At 38.0% G+C, this 22,800-nt stretch overlaps 1 long non-coding RNA gene across 1 annotated transcript in view; it reads right to left on the bottom strand.

The window, feature by feature from the left end:
• LOC124545971 overlaps positions 1-17,324 on the bottom strand; it is a 28,210-nt gene extending 10,886 nt beyond the window's left edge. The window contains exons 1-2 of the long non-coding RNA XR_006967644.1: positions 17,195-17,324; positions 534-1,079 (exon numbers count right to left, since the gene is read on the bottom strand). This is a non-coding gene — a long non-coding RNA (uncharacterized LOC124545971). The remainder of the gene's footprint in view (positions 1-533; positions 1,080-17,194) is intronic.
• Between the last annotated feature and the right edge of the window lie 5,476 nt (positions 17,325-22,800).

Genomic DNA, 22,800 nt, shown 5'->3' with positions numbered 1-22,800 from the left:
TAGATCATCCGGCCAGGCACACGTGCAACCCACATAATGAATATTTTGTAGGAACATAGCCACATTTTCGTGGGACTTCCCAGAAAAAGTGGGAATGAAATCAGCCGCAGGAAAATTGCTTACGGTTGCCTTGTTAGCAGAAATTGTAGCATTAGCAATAGAGACAGAATTAGTGTCAGTTGCCACTGTTTGAGCATTTGTTACAGGAGTGGAGCTAGCCACAGGTATGGAAGTTTGCGCACTAGCTTCCAGCATCTGATTTAAGATGCCGTTTTGTTCAAGTAGCTCTTGATTTTGTGCGAATAACTGACGCATTTGTGCATTTATGGCCTCAAGCGGGTCTTGCGAGGCAGGTGCCCCTGCTGGAGTATCCTGTTCTGTCGCTCATGTTCCTATCGGCATGTTTACGAATTTATGGGATGTTAGTGACCAAAAAAGTAATAATTGTTACAAGAAAAGGATGGCCACAGAGTTTCCTAACCCAACAGCGGACAATCGCCGAAGCTAATGTTGAAAGCATCGCAGCGACTTACATGGCGATACAAGTGGTGCGACACATTGGTGATGGCGACGGCATGGTGCAGTGGCTGTGGCGGGCGGTGGTTGGCTGGCAGCAGCGGCGGCGGAGTTGTCCAGACCCTCGGGCAGTGGCAAATGTGTTGGCAGCGGTTGGCGCTGGCTCAGTCGTTTTGCGATGGCGGCAGGCCCCTGGCGCGTCGGTGACAGCGGCGGACGACGGTGGTGGACAACGGCGGGTGACGCGTCGACGGATGACGGCGACCCAGCTGGTCGTGCAGTGCAGGCCTCTTGAACTCGGGCAACGGGCAGCGCAGCGGCGTCCAGCTCACATGGCTGAGTAGCGTGGGCTGCCTCGCTGCAGTGCGCGGCTGGGTATATTCAACGCACCATGCGGCTTCCTCCGCCCTGATTGGTCAGGACCGAGCAAACCATGCGGGCGGCATGGAACTTTCCAGAGCGTTGCCTGCTAAGCGACACCTGGGGTGGCGTTACTTCGTAAGCACATGAGAGGGGCGCCTGTCCAATGTGCCCGTCCTCGATGCTGACTTCCTGTTACTAGACTGTGGGATGAAAGAAATTAGAGACAGGTAACACTGCCAGCCGTGGCTTGACCACAATGGAAAAATGAAGTTACCGTTTGGAGGCTCATACAATGAAGTAAAATCTCCTATTGTCTGGCTCATCCTTTACAAGAGATATTATCCTTTGTAGACGCACTTAAAGAGACAAAAAAGACCGAAATGAAAATGTGCATCAGATTGAGAATCAAAATTAGAGGAGTAATATTCAAACTCTAGTAATTTTGAAAGACACTAGACAAATTTGACTACTGTACACAGATATAAGTGTTATAGGGGCAATAAAAATTGTCAGAAAGGACATCCACCTACGAATATAGGGCTCAAAATGGAAATGTCACACCAAGGTTTAGTAACTAGCCAGTGAGGAAAACGTAGGGCGATCTGGACCCAGGGCCAGGACTCAGGTTGTAGAGAAACATTAAGAGGCCTACCTCAAAATGATTATGTTTCCTTTACGCATAAAGTACCAACAAAAGAATGGTTACTACTAAGAAGAACCTAGCATAACTACAATTAATCCACAACCGATTATAGTTGGAAAAGTAGGAGATTCTCAAGTGGACACATTTATTGATTCTGGTGGTGAAGTATCACTTATTTCTAGTGGATTCTTTAATACATTAAGAACTAGCAATAACTTAGCTGTATTACCAGTAACTGGAGTATATATAATCGGTATAAATGGAACTAAAAGTAAGGTTGTTAAATATGAAACCCAAGTAAGCTATAACATCGGCGAGATTACATTCCAGCAAACACTTCTGGTAGTAGAAAATATTAATAGAGAGGTATTATTAGGTTTAGGTTGGCTCTTTGAGTTTAATGTTATATTGAATTTTGAAGAGAGCTGCCTTTATTTCGGACTCAGGGAAGATAAATATTGTATTAAGTTTCTGGCAGACAGTTATGTTGATACAGAAACAACTTAACACCAGAGTATACAATTAACTGTGACAGATCAATTGTGACTGGAGATGGAAAACGCAAGTTATACATCACAACAAGCTGACATACAAAATAATGTAAATGGATCCCCAATATTAACCAACAATCAGAAAGCATATTTAGCCAAAATTCTATTAGAATACAAGATGGTATTTTTGGATAGTACAGGTAGTATTAATGACTACATATGTAAGTTTAAGATCAAAGATGATATACCATTTTTCTGTAAACTGTACCAGTGAGTTTAAAAGAAGCAGTTGAAGTAAATAAAATGGCAGATAATAGAACACCGTACAAGTGTTATAAATAATCTCTTGGTAGTTGTGAAAAGGGCTACAGGCGGTGTGCGGCTCAAGCTGGATGCGCGCATCCTGAACAAACATATAGAAACCGAAAGAGATAGACCCGCGAACATCGACCAGTTATTATACAAATTCGAGAAAGCACAGTACTTTAGCTTGATGGACATGACTGCTGGGTACTGGCAGATCCGGTTACATCCAGATTCAAGGAAATATACAGCATTCTTATTTGATGGAAAATCATATCATTTTAATGTGTTATTTGGATGAACTATCTCGGTATCAGTGTCTATACGTGCACTGGCAAAGCGATAGGTAGAGTGTTACTAAAGGATTTAATTACATATGTAGTTGATATATTGATAACATCACCCACCTGGAAAGAGCATTGCCAAATCTTGAAGAAACCACTTAAAAATTTTAAAGAAAGAGGTATTACAGTAAAGTTGTCCAAGTCACACTTTGCAAGCCAAGAACTAAAATTTTTGATTACTAGGACATATCATAGGTGTATAAGGAATTAAGCCCAATCCAGAATGTATAAAGGCTATTAAGGAGCGTCGACCACCTAGAAATATAAGACAATTTAAGGGATTTCTTGGAATGGCAGGGTATTAAAGATGTTATGTACAAAGTAAAGATGTTATGTACACAGTAAATAGTTTAACAACTCTTAAGTTCTGCATTTGTTACAAAAGGGAGTACCATGGTGTTGGGACCAAGAGGCACAGGATGCATTTGAAAAGGCAAAGCAAGCTATATCAGAATCACTGATACTGTATCATCCAGTAATGGGTGAACCATTTAGGATTTCAACCGATGCATCACACTATGGCATAGCCGCAGACCTGTTCCAAGGTGAATGGGGGTTGAACAGTATAGACCACAGGCCAATTTTTTTTGCTAGCCGGAGTCTCAACAAACATGAATTAAATTATACGGCAACAGAAAAGGAATTATTAGCCACAGTATGGAGTATACAAAAATTCCAAACAATGATATGGGGATCCGAAATATATGTCTATACAGATCACGAAGCTATGTCATTTCTAATGACTAGCCAATTACTACAAAGTAGATTAATGCGGTGGATGTTGTTTCTTCCAGAGTATGACATTAAGATCCATTATATAAAGGGTTCAGAGAATATTGTACCCGATGCTTTGTCTCTGGTACCAGTAGGGATGAAAGAATTAAAACGTTCAGAAGGACCTGTCTTAATCTTTGCAATTAATTTTCGAACATTAGAATATTCACACAACAAAGTGCAGGAGATAGCTCAGAAAATTACAGAGAACATCCAACATGACCCTTATTTTACAGATATCTTTGCTATCTGCGTTAGGAAATCAATACCACCTAATCAACAGGGAAGGTGGAAGATTGTGCGATATAATCTGTTCCGGAGAGACAGTAAGACAACTGAATGTTGGCGTTTATGTACACCAAGTCTAGTGGAAGATGAGTTAGTGTGATACATTCATAAGGGTTATGGACATTTCGGTATAAAGAAATGCATTGCACATATGAGTAAGTTCTATTACTTTAAAAAGCTGGGACATAAAGTGGCATTAGTCATTAAGGCTTGAGATTTGTCAGAAAGTAAAAGAGGCTAACTCTCACATTAAATATAAGATGTACCCAATTATTCCTGAAGTGTTACACGATCTAACTGCTGCAGATTTCTTTGAACAAATTCCAAAAGGAAAAGGAGGAGTGGCCTACATTTTTGTCCTCATAGTGTTGGTCAAAGTATGTTAAATTCTATCCAATTAAAAAAGCAAACACACCAACAGCAACACATTGTCTACAACAGTACTTTCTCGAAGTAGGCAAACCAAAACCATTTCTTTCTGACAACAGACCTCAGTTTACTAGTAACTAGTTTAAAGAATTTTTAGCGTGGGAAAGGATTCATCAAATACTAATAACCAACTACAATCCTTCTTCTAACTTGTGTGAAAGAGTTATGAAGGAAATTGGGAAATTATGCCATGAAAACCATACATGATGGGTGAGAAAAATTAGAGATTTAGCTTATTATAAATGAGTTGGCTCATTTATCAACTGGACTAACACCATTGGAAGTAGTAGGTAAATCCTTTATAGGTGAACCACTTATTACACGTTTTACATGGCCAGAACAAACTGCTACTGATGACAAACTGAATCAAACAATAGTTGCTAAGAACTTAGTTAAGAGAGCACGACAACGAGTAAGCAAACATAATGAGGCTATAGAACCTCAATATAAGGTAGATCATCTGGTCATAGTGAAAGATCTTCAGAGCTCTGCACTGAAGAAAAACTCAAATTTTTTCAAGAGTATGTGGGGCCTTACCGAGTACAATCAGTAATCCACCCAAAAACCTTATTTTTAGTGGATCTTACAACTGGAGAAAAAAAAAGGAAAATATAATGTTAAACATATAAAGTGGTATACTCCTCATGGACTTTAACATTCTGTGTTAATGGGCGCAGTGACGACAGTCGGTTCCCAAGTTGGGTTCGGTGTTACTTCCACATTAGTTTTCCTACACCGAATTCCCTCCAAATCTTCGACTATTCTATAATCTATTTATAATCTCTTAAACTATCTTATCATATTAGTATTTAAGTGACTGATTATGATTGCACAGTTATGACTAATTTAATGAGTCACGGTAACCAGTGACCTCTAAGGATGAGGTATAAAAATAACAGAATAACATTCTAGGAGAAGATATAATATGATGGTACTGTTTAAGAAGAATGATACCTAGATGACAAAGTGAACAGGGTATTTTATGTGTGTATAAGATATAATGTGAGGTGGCTAACTGGTAAAATAATTATTTTGTTGTAGGGTATAATTTTCTATTTTTATAATTATTTTATAACTTTTGGTGAGATCATATGAATGGGGAGGGTTTGTATTGATTTTGAAAGGGGGTGGGTAGTGTAGGTACCCAAGGTTAACACGCATGCACGCGCACAAAAACCCTCACACGCAAGTATGACATTCTTCACCATTTGCTGTTCCATAGGAGATCTTTCTTCGGGGACTTCAAAGGTGAAGGTGAGAATGTCCATTTTGCAGGAGACATTAACATCATACCTACTCCGGCTTCTCACTCAATTAACGACCAAGTGGGGATCCTGGGGAATGGGGTGGGAAGGGTTTCCTGCCTTTGGGGCTATCTTCTCTCTCTACTTCGATCTTAGCCACCATTTCTACTTTTTCCTTTCTTACTTCTCTTTTGAATACCAATCTACCTTTCCCTTTGTTCATATGCATACACTTCTATCACTGAAGTCCTCATCAATTTCCATGGTTTTCTATAACCTTTAACTTATTTTACATAAGCTGGTCGAAGAATCAGGCTACAGGACTACATATACGCATACACACAGTGAAACACAAAGACACAAACAGAAAGAGAGTACAGTTTAAGGTACTGTGGGAACCATCATGTGTTGAAGGGGGAAAATCATTTGCCTAATGATAGGTATGCACACATGGTTATGCGAGTTGACACATCCACATCACATAGAAGTATGTGGTCATGGTTATGTACAGGGATATTTATATAGGAAATAACAGAGTATTCATGGTTATGATGACAGTGTAAGAGTCTACAGATTGCACGCAGCAGTACGGTACGTTAACACGCGCTCACCAGCTGACCTGTCGGGAATGCTGACAATATGCTTTGTCAGTGGATATGCTTTTCCGGTCACAGTGTGAGGCGGAGGAGTATGCGACTGGCCGCCGTCCGCAGCGCGCAGTATTAACTAGTGTGGCCTCGGGCGCGAATGTGTCTCTTGCCTTAGCTCACCATGGAGCCTTTCGATACAACCGTAATTAGCCGGTGTTATGATGTCAGACAAAGTGATGATGGGCGTGCATAGCATGCATGTTTTATAATCTGTCTTTGTTAATAAAACTGTTTAAACTTACTTCTCGTGTTCGCATATTGCCATACCTCAAGGACCCACCACTTACAAATCCTGACAAAATATTCGCATAATCATCATCTGGGGCAACAACACAAACTACCCCTTTCATACCAGTTTAACATCATAGTAGGTGTACATTGGAGAAGGAGAACATGTTACAGCGTATATTTAAGTGAGCAGAATTGGTGTCAGTCTAACAACTATTCTGACAAATTGTAGGATAATGGATTTGGATTTGATGCGAGTCTAATGACTATGTGACGGTGGAACAAGCAGAGTATAAGTAAGAATATAGATATATTAAATAATATTCCCAAGTATGGTGTCTCCTGGAAACTTAGGACTGGAAGAGAAATGGAGGACTCAAAAAGGGTTAAAGGAAGTGGTGTGAAGCAAGTGTGAGGGGTAAAGTAAGATATTAATTTATCCAGGTAGTTTTGAATCAGTGTACATAAAGATGTATACTAGGGCAATGGACTTTGATGCCTACTCATGAAGGATAAGGAGAGTGCACCCAGAATTAATTGGATGAAAAAGGGCAGGTAGGCAGACCCAAGGAAGGCTGACCTATACTATGCGGGGAGGGGCACCATGAAGGGGACTGACTTGTACCATAGTGTATTAGGACTTTGTTTAAAGGGGCATACCTACCATAATGGAAGGAGAAGGTGTTTTCATAGTATCAACCCGTATGTGAGGTATAGGTACTGTGCCTAAAGGAAAAGGGCAGTATTGGAACAAAAGTCACATTTTGGAGAGATTATTCTACTAAATTTGGATTCTTGTTTCCACTCACATTGTTATATTTGTGTGAAGTGACATGTGTTGAAGAGAACACCTTTATTGACCCAGAGTTCCTCCAGATTGTAATAAATAGTGAAAAAATCCATACTTAGAGAAAGTAGTACGTGAAGTAAGAGCAAATAACAGCAATTTACGATTGGAAAGGGAACAGAAAGATCCTTGTCCTTTCAAAGTTTAAATTTATCAAAAGATCAATGATAATAATGGTATTAAAATGGAAAAAGAGTTATATATTACACAATTGATAAAAGGAAAACGGTTGGAAGCATAAAGTAATGTTATACAAATACAATATTAATGTACGTAATGAACATGTATAAAATACCATGCGTTCGATTCTAGAGACACACAATGCCACTGACATGCATTACTTTAGAGATACGCGTGGTAAAGTAGAACTATGCCTACTGCCCCACAATTGTGGGTGTGCAGGACAGAAGTGTATCGGATGGATGATCGGCGCGAGCAGGTAGCCGCCGAGCCCGCCTAAGAAGTTACACAGCCCGCTCAAGGAATAAACTCCTTGTATTCTGTGTGACGTGAAACATTATTGTACGAACATTTCATTGTTGTTTAAAGTAAAGAAGGGACTTTTTCATTCATTCTCTCTCATACTGTCGTAATGTATGGACAGTTGTCTTGTTAGACTAAGAGATTTATAGACTGTATTTATAAAAAGATGATTGTAAGAGGTTCTGTCGGACTGGAAGGTGTCGAGCTTACCGGAAATGTTTTAATGTATGAAAACTTATTATATGAAAATACAGTGAGATTGAATTCAAACTATTCTCGGGTGTACCAAGTTATTTAAACGTGTAGAAAATTCCTTTAGAGTAGCATTTATTCTTCGGAGAATAAGCTGGGCACAATATGCCTGTGACATATTCCTCCTCCTGTCAATGTTAATTCACAGTCATGTTTCGTTTTGGAAAAAGGGTTACAAATGGTTTGTAATGCCATACTGTGCAAATACATCTATAAAAACTCCTGGAAAGTTGTTTTTGAGTGTCCCAGAAAATGAAAAATGCATAAAATATGGTTGCACTGTAGTGGCAACTTGCCACCATATTGATGGACAAGTTCACAAACTTTATTAAAAATGTGTTGCACAGTGAAGTCAACATTAATTTACCTGAGAGGTATGCTCTTGCACTGTTACAAGGAAGGATAGTGTCATTCAACAAAACTAAAGTATTGATGAAAGCTGCTGTTTTACCCAACTAAATATAAATTCTTCAGTAGCTCAGTTGTTAAAGCAGTAGTCCATCAAATTTTAGAAGATGATGTATATAATAGATCACTGGTTCAAATCCAACCCAGAATAATATTTTAACTTCTTTATAAAATGACTGACAGCCCTCTCATATGAAAACCAAATCATAATTTGGAAGCTTCACCACACCGATCAGAAATGGAATATTGTTTTTTCCCTTGCAGTTTACATGCACTTACATATGCAATTGCTGTTCGGCGCACAGCATGTTCAGAAGGATATTTTATGGTTACCGTGACAACTCATTTTTTACTTTATTAAAAACATTTTTTAAATCTTTGTACTGTACGGCTAAGATCCTCATTGTTTAAACTTTTGAAAAAAATGGTTCAAATGGCTCTGAGCACTATGGGACTCAACTGCTGAGGTCATTAGTCCCCTAGAACTTAGAACTAGTTAAACCTAACTAACCTAAGGACATCACAAACATCCATGCCCGAGGCAGGATTCGAACCTGCGACTGTAGCGGTCTTGTGGTTCCAGACTGCAGCGCCTTTAACCGCACGACCACTTCGGCCGGCAAACTTTTGAAGTTTCGTCACCTTACATAAAGCTGAAGTAAGTGTTTCAGACACTGATGTTAGTTTACACTTTAAAGCTTCGCAGCCCTCACGTTTGTGTTACCTGCAAGTTGTATGTGCTTTATACCTCTTTGTATAGAAAACCTCATTGTCTTACACCTCGTACTGTGGGCTTGTGGCGATAGGTTCACTACTAGCAATGCTTTTCAAAACAGTAAATTGTTTGTTCACAAAGTAAATGCATTCATCCTCTGTTGGCCATTTCTCAGACTAAGATTAATGTGAAGCTATAAATAATACACCCCACAATCAAAACAACCACTACAATCAGTTCTTGCTAATGCTATTTTCATATTTCATGTAAAACTTAAAAAATGCTCTCACCAGGAATCGAACATGTGATCTCATTATCTATGATCAAATGCACTCTGCGTTGTGCCACCAAGCACTTGTTGCCAGTAGTACGTCTACCAAGTATGTTCTATACAGGAAATCAGCATGAAGATTTATACCAAGATTTATTTTATTGTGCTTGTGCCAAGACTGATAGTCAACAAACTAGTTATAATATACAGATTCATTTGCAAAAGTTCTACATTTCCTTACTTTTGAGCAAGTTTTTATGATGTTGCACTGAGCAGGGGAAAGAATATCCATTGTTGCACATATCCGCTCTACACGGGTGGAGCACGATCACATCAACTTTTGCAAGGTTTCCACTATCAGCATTCACAATATTCTTTTCTATTGATACTTAAAGTTGTAATTGCTCTTTACATCATTGAACTACTGAACTGCTAAACTGCTTACAGAGAAAGTACGTAAAATATTTGTAACTGACTGACACTCCTGTAACACACGTATAGCTTCATCTTACTCTTAGTCTGTGGCATCACCATTTACAGAGCGTTTTCGATCACATGACCAAATCTTGATATTTAATGATTTTTAAGCTTTTATTACATAAAATTAACAGTTATGTTTGGGAGAATATGGACTGTGAATGCTATTTAAATAACATCCAAACCATATTTTTGACACAGGAAAATAGCCTATTCTTGCTTCAGAAAAACCGATAACACCATACAAAGGTATCAATAAATTATGACTAACGTATTCAGAAGAATAATCTGTATGATGTCCTGAAACTGTATTATTTCTAGGGATTGTATTTGATTATTCGATGTTGAATAAATATTATTATTATTATTATTATTATTATTATCTTCACTTTCTCAGACGTTAAGTCCGGTTAAAAATGGAGTGACGCGGACCTTGATCAAGCGTCACTTCCTTTTAACTGTACGGTATGTGTTATATTGTATTTAGGAACTTTCGGGTAATTGAACATGTATCAATAATTACGGATTTCTGTAGCTGTATGTATATGTTTGGATGTAGCTGTATTGCATTGATGTACTGGTGGATATTGTGTGGTATGACTCCTGTAGTTGATAGAATAATCGGTATAACGTCAACTTTATCCTGATGCCACATGTCCTTGACTTCCTCAGCCAGTTGGATGTATTTTTCAGTTTTTTCTCCTGTTTTCTTTTGTATATTTGTTGTATTGGGTATGGATATTTCGATTAGTTGTGTTAATTTCTTCTTTTTATTGGTGAGTATGATGTCAGGTTTGTTATGTGGCGTTGTTTTATCTGTTATAATGGTTCTGTTCCAGTATAATTTGTATTCATCATTCTCCAGTACATTTTGTGGTGTATACTTGTATGTAGGAACGTGTTGTTTTAAAAGTTTATGTTGTAAGGCAAGCTGTTGATGTATTATTTTTGCGACATTGTCATGTCTTCTGGGGTATTCTGTATTTGCTAGTATTGTACATCCGCTTGTGATGTGATCTATTGTTTCTATTTGTTGTTTACAAAGTCTGCATTTAACCGTTGTGGTATTGGGATCTTTAATAATATGCTTGCTGTAATACCTGGAGTTTATGGTTTGATCCTGTATTGCAATCATGAATCCTTCTGTCTCACTGTATATATTGCCTTTTCTTAGCCATGTGTTGGATGCGTCTTGATCGATGTGTGGCTGTGTTAGATGATACGGGTGCTTGCCATGTAGTGTTTTCTTTTTCCAATTTACTTTCTTCATGTCTGTTGATGTTATGTGATCTAAAGGGTTGTAGAAGTGGTTATGAAATTGCAGTGGTGTAGCCGATGTATTTATATGAGTGATTGCCTTGTGTATTTTGCTAGTTTCTGCTCGTTCTAGAAAGAATTTTCTTAAATTATCTACCTGGCCATAATGTAGGTTTTTTATGTCGATAAATCCCCTTCCTCCTTCCTTTCTGCTTAATGTGAATCTTTCTGTTGCTGAATGTATGTGATGTATTCTATATTTGTGGCATTGTGATCGTGTAAGTGTATTGAGTGCTTCTAGGTCTGTGTTACTCCATTTCACTACTCCAAATGAGTAGGTCAATATTGGTATGGCATAGGTCTTTATAGCTTTTGTCTTGTTTCTTGCTGTCAATTCTGTTTTCAGTATTTTTGTTAGTCTTTGTCTATATTTTTCTTTTAGTTGTTCTTTGATATTTGTATTATCTATTCCTATCTCTTGTCAGGGAATGTGTATGGGTCTGCAATGTAACTGTTGAATAATTTAGTTAGATGTGAATGTGTTGAGGTGAACTTCTTTAACCAGAAATTTGCTATTTTATCATTTCCAGGGGCTTTCCAATTGTGAGTAGAATTAATTGCTTGGGTGACTTCATGTTGCAAAATTATCACTTCAGGCATTTGTGGTATCCACCGTGCATGCCTGTTATGTTGTACCGGGTTTGACCATAAGTTGCTCCAGAAGTGTTCCATGTCTTATGTTTGGTGGATTGTTTATTTTAATGTGTGTGTTATCTATTGTCTGGTAAAATTTCTTTTGGTTTGTGTTGAATGTTTGGTTTTGTTTCCTTCTATTTTCACTTTTTTTTGTATCTTCTGAGTCGTTTGGCTAATGCTTGTAATTTCTGCTTCTTTTCGTCTAATTGCTCTGTCGCTTCTTGTTGTGAGATTTTACCTAACTTTTTTCGTTTTTTTTCCGAGATTTCATTTCTTATAAATTGTGTTAGCTGTCCGATGTCTTTTCTCAGTTTTTCTATTTTGATCTGTAGCCTGTGTTGCCATGCTGGTTTTGTGGGTTTCTTCTGTGAGTTGGTTGGTTCTGATCTCTGCCTAGTGTGTATATTTAGTGTAGTGAGTGCTCCTATATAAACCAGTAGTTGTAACTCTTCCATAGTTGTGTTTTCATTTATTTTGTTGTGTATGATTGTGTTGATAGTTTTTATTGTTGTTTCGACTTGTGGGTTATTTGGTGGTCTACGCAAGAATGGTCTAATGTCTGTATTTGTGTCTTTGTATTCTATATATGTTAGCTGAAATTTTTCTTCTATATCTAACATCTGTGTCACTTCGTGTTCTATTTGTGCTTGTTCTGGTGGCTGTCTTAAGATTTCGTTTTCCTCTGATTGTTTAATTGGTGCATGTTGTTCTTTGTTTGTTTGCTCTGGGATGTGCGAGTCCATTACTGTATTTTCTTCTTCTTCTGATTGCACATTATTTTGTTCCAGTATTTGTTGTACTTGTTGTTTGATGTTTTCTAATTCTGACTGGGGTATCCTGTTATTTTTTATTATTACACGGATCTGATCAGCTAATCGTTGTTCTGTTAAAAATTTTAATTCTGGGTATCTGGTAATAAATGTTGTGTATACTTGTGATCTGTATCCAGTTGTGTTGGTTCCTAGGTTTGTTGCTTGGTAATAACAGAACATGAGGTGTCGATTAACTTCATCTGACCATATCATCCTCTGTCTTTGTTTTCCTTCTAGGGTGGTTGCAGGAAGCATATCCTGCAAAACACCTCTCTTTGGATTTAAATCATTTTCCAGTTGGCCAGCAGTGTCGTTACCATTGTGGGCGGGCATAGGGTTCAAGTGTCGTCCCCGACCATGACGTCGCTTGTCCGAGGCTTCTTTAGTTCTGTCCTGAACCAACTAATCACACTAAAAGGGGGGTTAGCCCTATTAGTGGTTTGTTCTTTTCGTCGCCTTTTACGACTGGCAGAACATACCGGAGGCCTTATTATTATTATTATTATTATTATTATTATTATTATTATTATTATTATTACCTTTCCTTTCTCAGACCTTAGGTCTGGTTCGGAATGAAAGTGACGCGGACCTTGATCAAGCGTCACTTCCTTTTAACTGTACGGTATATGTTACATTGCGTTTAAGAACTTTCGGGTAATTGAACATGTATCAATAATTACGGATTTCTGAAGTTGTATATATAAGTTTGGATGTAGCTGTATTGCATTGATGTACTGGTGGATATTGCGTGGTATGACTCCTGTAGTTGATAGAATAATCGGTATAACGTCAACTTTATCCTGATGCCACATGTCCTTGACTTCCTCAGCCAGTTGGATGTATTTTTCAATTTTTTCTCCTGTTTTCTTGTGTATATTTGTTGTATTGGGTATGGATATTTCGATTAGTTGTGTTAATTTCTTCTTTTTATTGGTGAGTATGATGTCAGGTTTGTTATGTGGTGTTGTTTTATCTGTTATAATGGTTCTGTTCCAGTATAATTTGTATTCATCATTCTCCAGTACATTTTGTGGTGCATACTTGTATGTGGGAACCTGTTGTTTTATTGGTTTATGTTTTATGGCAAGTTGCTGATGTATTATTTTTGCTACATTGTCACGTCTTCTGGTGTATTCTGTATTTGCTGGTATTGTACATCCACTTGTGATGTGATCTACTGTTTCTATTTGTTGTTTGCAAAGTCTGCATTTATCTGTTGTGGTATTGGGATCTTTAATAATATGCTTGCTGTAATATCTGGTGTTTATTGTTTGATCCTGTATTGCAATAATGAATCCTTCTGTCTCACTGTATATATTGCCTTTTCTTAGCCATGTGTTGGATGTGTCTTGATCGATGTGTGGCTGTGTTAGATGATACGGGTGCTTGCCATGTAGTGTTTTCTTTTTCCAATTTACTTTCTTCGTATCTGTTGATGTTATGGGGTCTAAAGGGTTGTAGAAGTGGTTATGAAATTGCAGTGGTGTAGCCGATGTATTTATATGAGTGATTGCTTTGTGTATTTTGCTAGTTTCTGCTCGTTCTAGAAAGAATTTTCTTAAATTGTCTACCTGGCCATAATGTAGGTTTTTTATGTCGATGAATCCCCTTCCTCCTTCCTTTCTGCTTAATGTTAATCTTTCTGTTGCTGAATGTATGTGATGTATTCTATATTTGTGGCATTGTGAGCGTTTAAGTGTATTGAGTGCTTCTAGGTCTGTGTTACTCCATTTCACTACTCCAAATGAGTAGATCAATATTGGTATAGCATAAGTATTTATAGCTTTTGTCTTGTTTCTTGCTGTTCATTCTGTTTTCAGTATTTTTGTTAGTCATTGTCTATATTTTTCTTTTAGTTGTTCTTTAATATTTGTATTATCTATTCCTATTTTTTGTCTGTATCCTAGATATTTATAGGCATCTGTTTTTTCCATTGCTTCTATGGAGTCACTGTGGTTATTCAATATGTAATCTTCTTGTTTAGTGTGTTTTCCCTTGACTATGCTATTTTTCTTACATTTGTCTGTTCCAAAAGCCATATTTATATCATTGCTGAATACTTCTGTTATCTTTAGTAATTGGTTGAGTTGTTGATAGGTTGCTGCCAGTAGTTTTAGATCATCCATGTATAGCAAATGTGTGATTTTGTGTGGGTATGTTCCAGTAATATTATATCCATAATTTGTATTATTTATCATGTTGGATAGTGGGTTCAGAGCAAGACAGAACCAGAAAGGACTTAATGAGTCTCCTTGGTATATTCCACACTTAATCTGTATTGGCTGTGATGTGATATTATCTGAATTTGTTTGGATATTAAGTGTGGTTTTCCGGTTTTTCATTACTTTGTTTAGGAACTGTATCAATTTAGGATCAACTTTGTATATTTCCAATATCTGTAGTAACCATGAGTGGGGTACACTATCAAAAGCTTTTTGGTAATCAATGTACGCGTAATGTAGCGACCTTTGTTTGGTTTTAGCTTGATATGTCACCTCTGCATCTATGATCAGTTGCTCTTTACATCCTCGTGCTCCTTTGCAACAGCCTTTTTGTTCTTCATTTATAATTTTGTTCTGTGTTGTACGTGTCATTAATTTCTGTGTAATGACTGAAGTTAATATTTTGTAGATTGTTGGTAGGCATGTTATGGGGCGATATTTAGCTGGGTTTGCTGTGTCTGCTTGATCTTTAGGTTTCAGATAGGTTATTCCATGTGCAAGTGTATCAGGGAATGTGTATGGGTCTGCAATGTAACTGTTAAATAATTTTTTTTTGTCTTTAAATATGTCTGCTTGTGTCTGTATATGTGTGGATGGATATATGTGTGTGTGCGCGAGTGTATACCCGTCCTTTTTCCCCCTAAGGTAAGTCTTTCCGCTCCCGGGATTGGAATGACTCCTTACCCTCTCCCTTAAAACCCACATCCTTTCGTCTTTCCCTCTTTCCTGATGAGGCAACAGTTTGTTGCGAAAGCTTGAATTTTGTGTGTATGTGTTTGTTTGTGTGACTGTCGACCTGCCAGCACTTTCATTTGGTAAGGCACATCATCTTTGTTTTTAGATATATTTTTCCTACGTGGAATGTTTCCCTCTATTATAACCATATTGCTAAATAATTTAGTTAGATGTGAATGTGTTGAGGTGAACTTCTTTAGCCAGAAATTTGCTATTTTATCATTTCCAGGGGCTTTCCAATTGTGCGTAGAATTAATTGCTCGGGTGACTTCATGTTGCAAAATTATCACTTCCGGCATTTGTGGTATCATCTTGTATGAGTGTTTCTGCTTGTATCCACCGTGCATGCCTGTTATGCCGGGTTTGACCATATGTTGCTCCAGAAGTGTTCCATGTCTGTCATGTTTGGTGGATTGTCTATTTTAATGTGTGTGTTATCTATTGTTTGGTAAAATCTCTTTTGGTTTGTGTTGAATGTTTGGTTTTGTTTCCTTCTATTTTCACTTCTTTTGTACCTTCTAAGTTGTTTGGCCAATGCTTGTAATTTCTGCTTCTTTTCATCTAATTGCTCTATTGCTTCTTGTTGTGAGATTTTACTTAATCTTTTTCGTTTTTTGTCTGATATTTAATTTCTTATGAATTGTGTTAGCTGTCCGATGTCTTTTCTCAGTTTTTCTATTCTGATCTGTAGCCTGTGTTGCCATGCTGGCTTTGTGTGTTTCTTCTGTGTGTTGGTTGGTTATGATCTCTGCCTAGTGTGTATATTTAGTGTAGCGAGTGCTCCTACATAAACCAGTAGTTGTAACTCTTCCATAGTTACATTTTCATTTATTTTGTTGTGTATAATTGTGTTGATAGTTGTTATTGTTGTTTCGACTTGTGGGTTATTTGGTGGTCTATGCAAGATTGACCTAATGTCTGTATTTGTGTCTTTGTATTCTATATATGTCAGCTGAGATTTATCTTCTATATCTAATATGTGTGTCACTTCGTGTTCTATTTGTGCTTGTTCTGGCGGCTGTCTTAAGATTTCGTTTTCCTCTGATTGTTTAATTGACGCGTTTTGTTCTTTGTTTGTTTTCTCTGGGATGTTTGAGTCCATTACTGTATTTTCTTCTTCTTCTGATTGCACATTATTTTGTTCCAGTATTTTTTGTACTTGTTGTTTGATGTTTTCCAATTCTGACTGGGGTATCCTGTTATTTTTTATTATTACACGGATCTGATCAGCTAGTCGTTGTTCTGTTAAAAATTTTAATTCCGGGTATCTGGTAATAAATGTTGTGTATACTTGTGATCTGTATCTAGTTGTGTTGGTTCCTAGGTTTGTTGCTTGGTAATAACAGAACATGAGGTGTCTATTAAATTCATCTGACCATCTCATCCTCTGTCTGTTTTCCTTCTAGGGTGGTTGCAGGAAGCACATCCAGCAAAACACCTCTATTTGGATTTAAATCATTTTCCAGTTGGCTAGCAGTGTCGTTACCATTGTGGGCGGGCATAGGGTTCAAGCGTCGTCCCCAACCATGACGGCGCTTGTCCGAGGCTTCTTTAGTTCCGTCCTGAACCAAGTAATCACACTAAAAGGGGGGTTAGCCCTATTAGTGGTTTGTTCTTTTCGTCGCCTTTTACGACTGGCAGAACATACCGGAGGCCTATTCTATTATTATTATTATTATTATTATTGATAGTGAAGGGCTTAGATAACCTGTTTCTCCACGTATAGTTCAGGAACTGGATACTCACTTCTGTTTTCCAGTTATTTGCTTCTCGAATAGAAAACTTGGCGAAGACTGACGCATTTAACTGCAACTGTAGCTGAGCAATTTCTCTTGTTTATGATCTTCATATTTTTCCTTTGATTGATACGGTCTGCCTTAAGCAGAGAACAAAGTAAATTTACTTTTTAAAAATTTTCCTGTAAGAGATATGCACAAATCCAAATAAATATCACTTAACACACCATGATGTTTCCTAACCAGGTAATGCACCACAGTTGTCTTTGTAACAGTAGGACCTACAACATCTGTGCATGCACTGTGTGTTGATTACATTTCCCACAAGAGGAAGAGGTACAAGAGCGAGCACAATATTGCCTTTTAGCAACTGGGAGAAGGCAACTGTCTTCTGAAAAAGAATACAATGTCTTAAATTTTTAAATAACATTGCTCTAAAGTGATATCTTAAAAATCAGTGCAGCTAGCAACTTATCTTGAGTTACACAGAAGACAATCGGCAACTGCAATCTCGTTTCGTGAACAGTACTTTGTCTTGTTCACTGCTTACACACAGCATAAGAGACATCCAAAAAAGCTGCCCTGGACGTTGCTTTTAAAAGCATCTGAGAAAGATGACCACTGTACCTGTCAACGGTAAAATAATTTTTTTACCTATGAAATACAAAAAGGATTAATAATTCTTATCTAGTGATAATATTATGAAAAGAATAGTTACTACTCTCCAAATAGTGGACATGCTGAGTCACTGATAGGCACAACAAAAAGACTGTCAGAAAATGAGCTTTCAGCCAAAAAGGGAGAGCAAACACACACACACACACTGGCCTCAGCAGCCAGAGACTGCAGTGTGTGTGTGTGTGTGTGTGTGTGTGGTTTTAGACCGAAAGCAAGTTTTCTGACAGTCTGTTGTGTTTATCTGCAACTCAGCACCTCCACTATATGGTGAGTAGCAAACCATTCTTTTCATAATATTGTTACACTCCATCCTGGATTTTCCATTGTTGAATATTTAGTGGTAAATTACCCATGTAACTTGATTAACTGAAAAAGGGCATAACTCTTCTAATGCTCTCACGATTTATTTTAAAACAAACTAGATCATTGTTACACATGCAGAACAATCCAAATTTATAACGAAATAACACGAAATGATAATTGGTAAATAACTGAAGTTAGTGTCGGAACAAAACAATCAGAGCATCACACTACAGCAAAGATACATTTAGTCACAGTGCGCTCCTGGTGGCCAACGCACTCATTTTTTTGACACTTCACTGAACAAATCAGCTGGTGACTTTTTACTCATGTGTAGATGTCTACTACTACATGTTTGACTGCAAAAGGGATTAGTTCTTCTACACTGCCAACAACCTAATGAAAGTGAGACTGCAGTTTGGAGATACAACAATCTATGTATGACCAACAAGGTGTTGAGAAAAATGTCCTTTTCAACACAGTAATCTGTATGTATACTAATTAAAAGTGGTATACAGCAGAGATTCATTTTACTTATGCAGGCTGCATGTAACATCTACAAGAGCAGTAATATTCTATTGTATTAACTCTGCTATATCATTGTAAAATGATCCATGGTGAATAAAATGCTTGAGTGTTGATAAAACTTAAGTGTTCAATCTACACTCTTCAACACATTTTCCCTCCATACAGTTTCTAATTTTTTTGACAGTGAATGTCAAATTTATGTGGTTTCTCCAACTGTGTTAATCCAATATTAGCTGCAATATGTCAGTCTGTCTTATCAAAGTTTAGAACAATGCCTCCCAAAATACACAGATTTCATTTTGTACATTCCAGTTCACACAATACTTTTCACCAGTAACTAAGGGCTTAGCAAATTATTGTGGTACTACCACAAACATCGAAGATTCCCTTGCAACACTCAGTCTAAATTATTTATTGTATCCACAATTCACATCATGATTGGATAGTCTTAAGAAGCTATTACAGAAGTATTTAATTGCAAATTGCAAATGTAACATGTACGGAAATTTTACTATGAAAAAATCAAACTCTGCCTGTGACAACTTCTACCATGCGCCCACCATTCTGTATACAATGATCTGATAAAATGACAAATTACCTGCAGACAATGAGCAGTACTATAAAACAGATTAATGTCTCCATTTCTCATTTTTCTATACCTGCACTTTATATGTCAATGCAAATGAGAAGTAGACTCATATGAGAAAACCACACAGGGAACCTTTGCCGTATCACATTCTGTCATTAAGTATAATAATTACAGGCTTCCAGAACTGCATATGTAACAGATTTACGGAAATACAGAAGTGTCCAATTCAACCCATCTGCTTTGACCCATGACGTCACAGATATGGCAGAAATGATCATCCACTACGACTCCAATATGGCACCTATTACATTACATAAACATGACAATAAACATGAAAATACAACGAAACACACACACACACACACACACACACACACACAAAACAAAACAAAACAAAAGAAAAACCCAACCCACCCACACCTACACCCCACCCCACCCCAATCCAACCCCAAAATAAAATACCAATAAACAAAAAATAAATCTATCACACACTACAACTCAACAAAACCTGCAACAAAATAGATCCTCCACAACTAAATCACAAACCAACACACTCTGCCCCCCCCTCACAAACACCACCAATAACAACCCCCCCCCAAGCCACAGCCACTCACCCACACAAACCAACCACTTTTGGCCTGTACATCTTACTGATAGCCCTTTAAAAAAAAAAAAAAAAAAATAATACATAAATAAAACAATAGCCCTCAGGGATGCTCTTCTGCCAACATTACTCATCTAAATGGTACTGAAGGTTAGAAAAGTGCCTCTTCCCCCTCCCAAGAACTGACTGAATGGCCCCCCACATCCCCTCCATGGTATTCGTACAAACCCCTGTCTCATAATTTTTAAACTCTAAACTATGGTGCACTACTAAATGATTTTACCCCCTCTCACCCAGTCCCCCATAAGAAAAAGCATCAGAAACTACAATAGAATCCAGTTCTGTAAACTCCTCAATTAACCCCACTAATTCCCTCTTAGACCGCCCCTCCACAACCCTAAAAACACATTCCAAACACCCACCCCCGATACAGCAGCCCCCCCACACCCAGAGACCAAATACAGACTTACCCCTCCTATACTTCCTTTTCCCAAACTGCAACTCTACCACCTCCACCACAACCCCAGGCCCACTCAACTTACCCCTGTACTCGAACTTAGAACATACTTCACGACAAAATAAAAACCAGTCAAGCACACTCCTCTCACACCAGTCTCGTGCGTGCAAAGACATAGGATTTATAAAAGTAGTACGTCAACAACACAATCTAGTGCATGCCCAACCTAGACTTCTCGAACCAGGAACCGTGACATATGGAGCACCATATGTTATCCCTACGGCACCGCCATATATAACCGTCTCTGGTCCAAGACGCCCAAACTTTTGCCAATTTCATGTCATGACCACAAACAGCACACTTCACAATCTCCGCCAACAAGCCAAACAGCTGCAGAAATTTAATCAACTCCAACAGACTCACCCCCAACTCAGCATGCAAACGCACACTTAATTTTATCCATCATATCCATCCCTAAAAAGAGCAGCAACAAATTAATTTACTCAAATTAACATATGGCCTACAGTGAAAAGCACTACAATAACTTTCACACAACACTAAATCGTTAACTCACTGAAAACAATTCATCTCCACACACAGCTAAAATGAGAACCACCCAGAACAAGCAATAACACCAAACAACCCAATACACCACACAACACGAAACCCCTAAACACACCACAAGAGAGCATCACGAACAGCAACACGACACCTACAAACACGCCACACTCACAAACCAAACTCCGTGCAATCATGACATCACACCAGAACAGCCTTACATCACTGGTCAAAGCCAACAGTTGGGATGGGACGCTTCGGATTTAAAACAATAGTAGTACGACAACACAACCTCGCACATGCCCAACCAATACTTCTCAAACCAGGACAACCAAGGTCATTGGAGACCATATTTGCTCTGATTTTGTTAGGGAAAGAAGTGACTGGTCTTCTGACAGAATCATCTTGGCATCCGACTGGAGGAGAAATCGGGGAAACCACAGGAAATTCAAATTTGAATGGTTGGACTGGAAACTCCAACTGCACCTCCCAACTTCAGTGAAGTACACTAGGCACTACACCACCTCACTGTTGGAACAGGAAGGGGCAAGATAACATAGGTAGATGGCTTGAGGAGGGTGCTGATATAACAAAAAGATTGTTACGCTGTGAGAAAATAGCTACTGGAAAAATATTACTGATGATGAATATAGCAATACCATTAATAACTACTGGAACTATATATATGAATTTATATTTCGATATACATATAGGTAGAACAACTGAATAACATTTGGGAATTGTGTACAGAACTACAAGAAATAATGGCAAATCACTACATGATGAGCCATTAACTACCTTGAAAGAAGAGCTGTCATCAGATTGCCACCAAACTTTAGACACGAAATTCTTGATACTTCACAAGAGTATCACCAAACTTTCAAGCCAGAAGACCAATTGTGCATCACGTTATGGTAAAAGCAGACAATACAGACTGAGTCATTCCAGGCCCCTCAGTACCCTTAAGTAATAACTGTAATGAAGTTAAGGCAAGACAAAGAATCTGTATTGGAGGCAAGATTTGCAGGATACGCTTTCGTGTGTGTGTGGGGGGGGGGGGGGGGGGGCTAAACAGTTATTTCTAACAGACTACAGAGCTGGAACCTGCGTAAGCCAGAGAATCCAGTGTTATGTAGAAGAAATGCATATTGTGAACCAATTACTTAAAATCAAAATTGTGTTTACCACTGGTTTGTTATATTTACACAAAATGAAATATATACTATTTCTTGTATGGCTCTGTTCACAGATTCATGTGACTAATTTGTATTTATGCTGATCTTGCTGTCCCCTACTGGCTGTCATATAATCATACACAGGTTATTTGTGTGGGCATTATCAACTGCAAGTAGAGTTCTTTCACTGACATCATAGTTATAGTGCACAGTATGATTTATTTGTACTTACGTATTCTTGCAGCTAAATCTGCTTTGGCAGACAGATGGGGTACTTCAGGTCCCATTTGTACAAGCAAGGAATCCATCTTTTATTCCTTCCTTCTGTCCATTTTCGTTTTTGTCCTGACATGCAACCTGAGTTAGAGACTTGCATGATTTAATAGAAGACCATCAGCTTCTGTGTTTGATGACTAAATCTTCCACACATTGTGGAAGTATATTGATTATTCCATTTAATGCTTCTCCATTTCTACCATTATTATGCCAGATTTGTAAATTGTCTAGCTAACTTCCTTGCAAGTTGTTCCTACCATAAGGAAGTTGGGCTTCTAAGATTGTTGCTGCCTTGGTTTGTTGGCTCCTGATACCTGCTATCCTCTGAAGTTTGTAATATAAGGGTGGCAAGTGCAGAGCAACTGTTGCAGTCAAGCCAAATCAACACGCCTCATCATCACAAAATAAAAGGCTCTTCCAGTAGTTTTCACTAATTTATGAAATGTTCAAA

The sequence above is a fragment of the Schistocerca americana genome, chromosome 8, assembly GCF_021461395.2.
Source record: "Schistocerca americana isolate TAMUIC-IGC-003095 chromosome 8, iqSchAmer2.1, whole genome shotgun sequence".
NCBI classification, from domain to species: Eukaryota; Metazoa; Arthropoda; class Insecta; order Orthoptera; family Acrididae; genus Schistocerca; species Schistocerca americana.
Note: the sequence above shows the minus strand (reverse complement) of the source record. Positions and strands in the feature narration are given on the sequence as shown.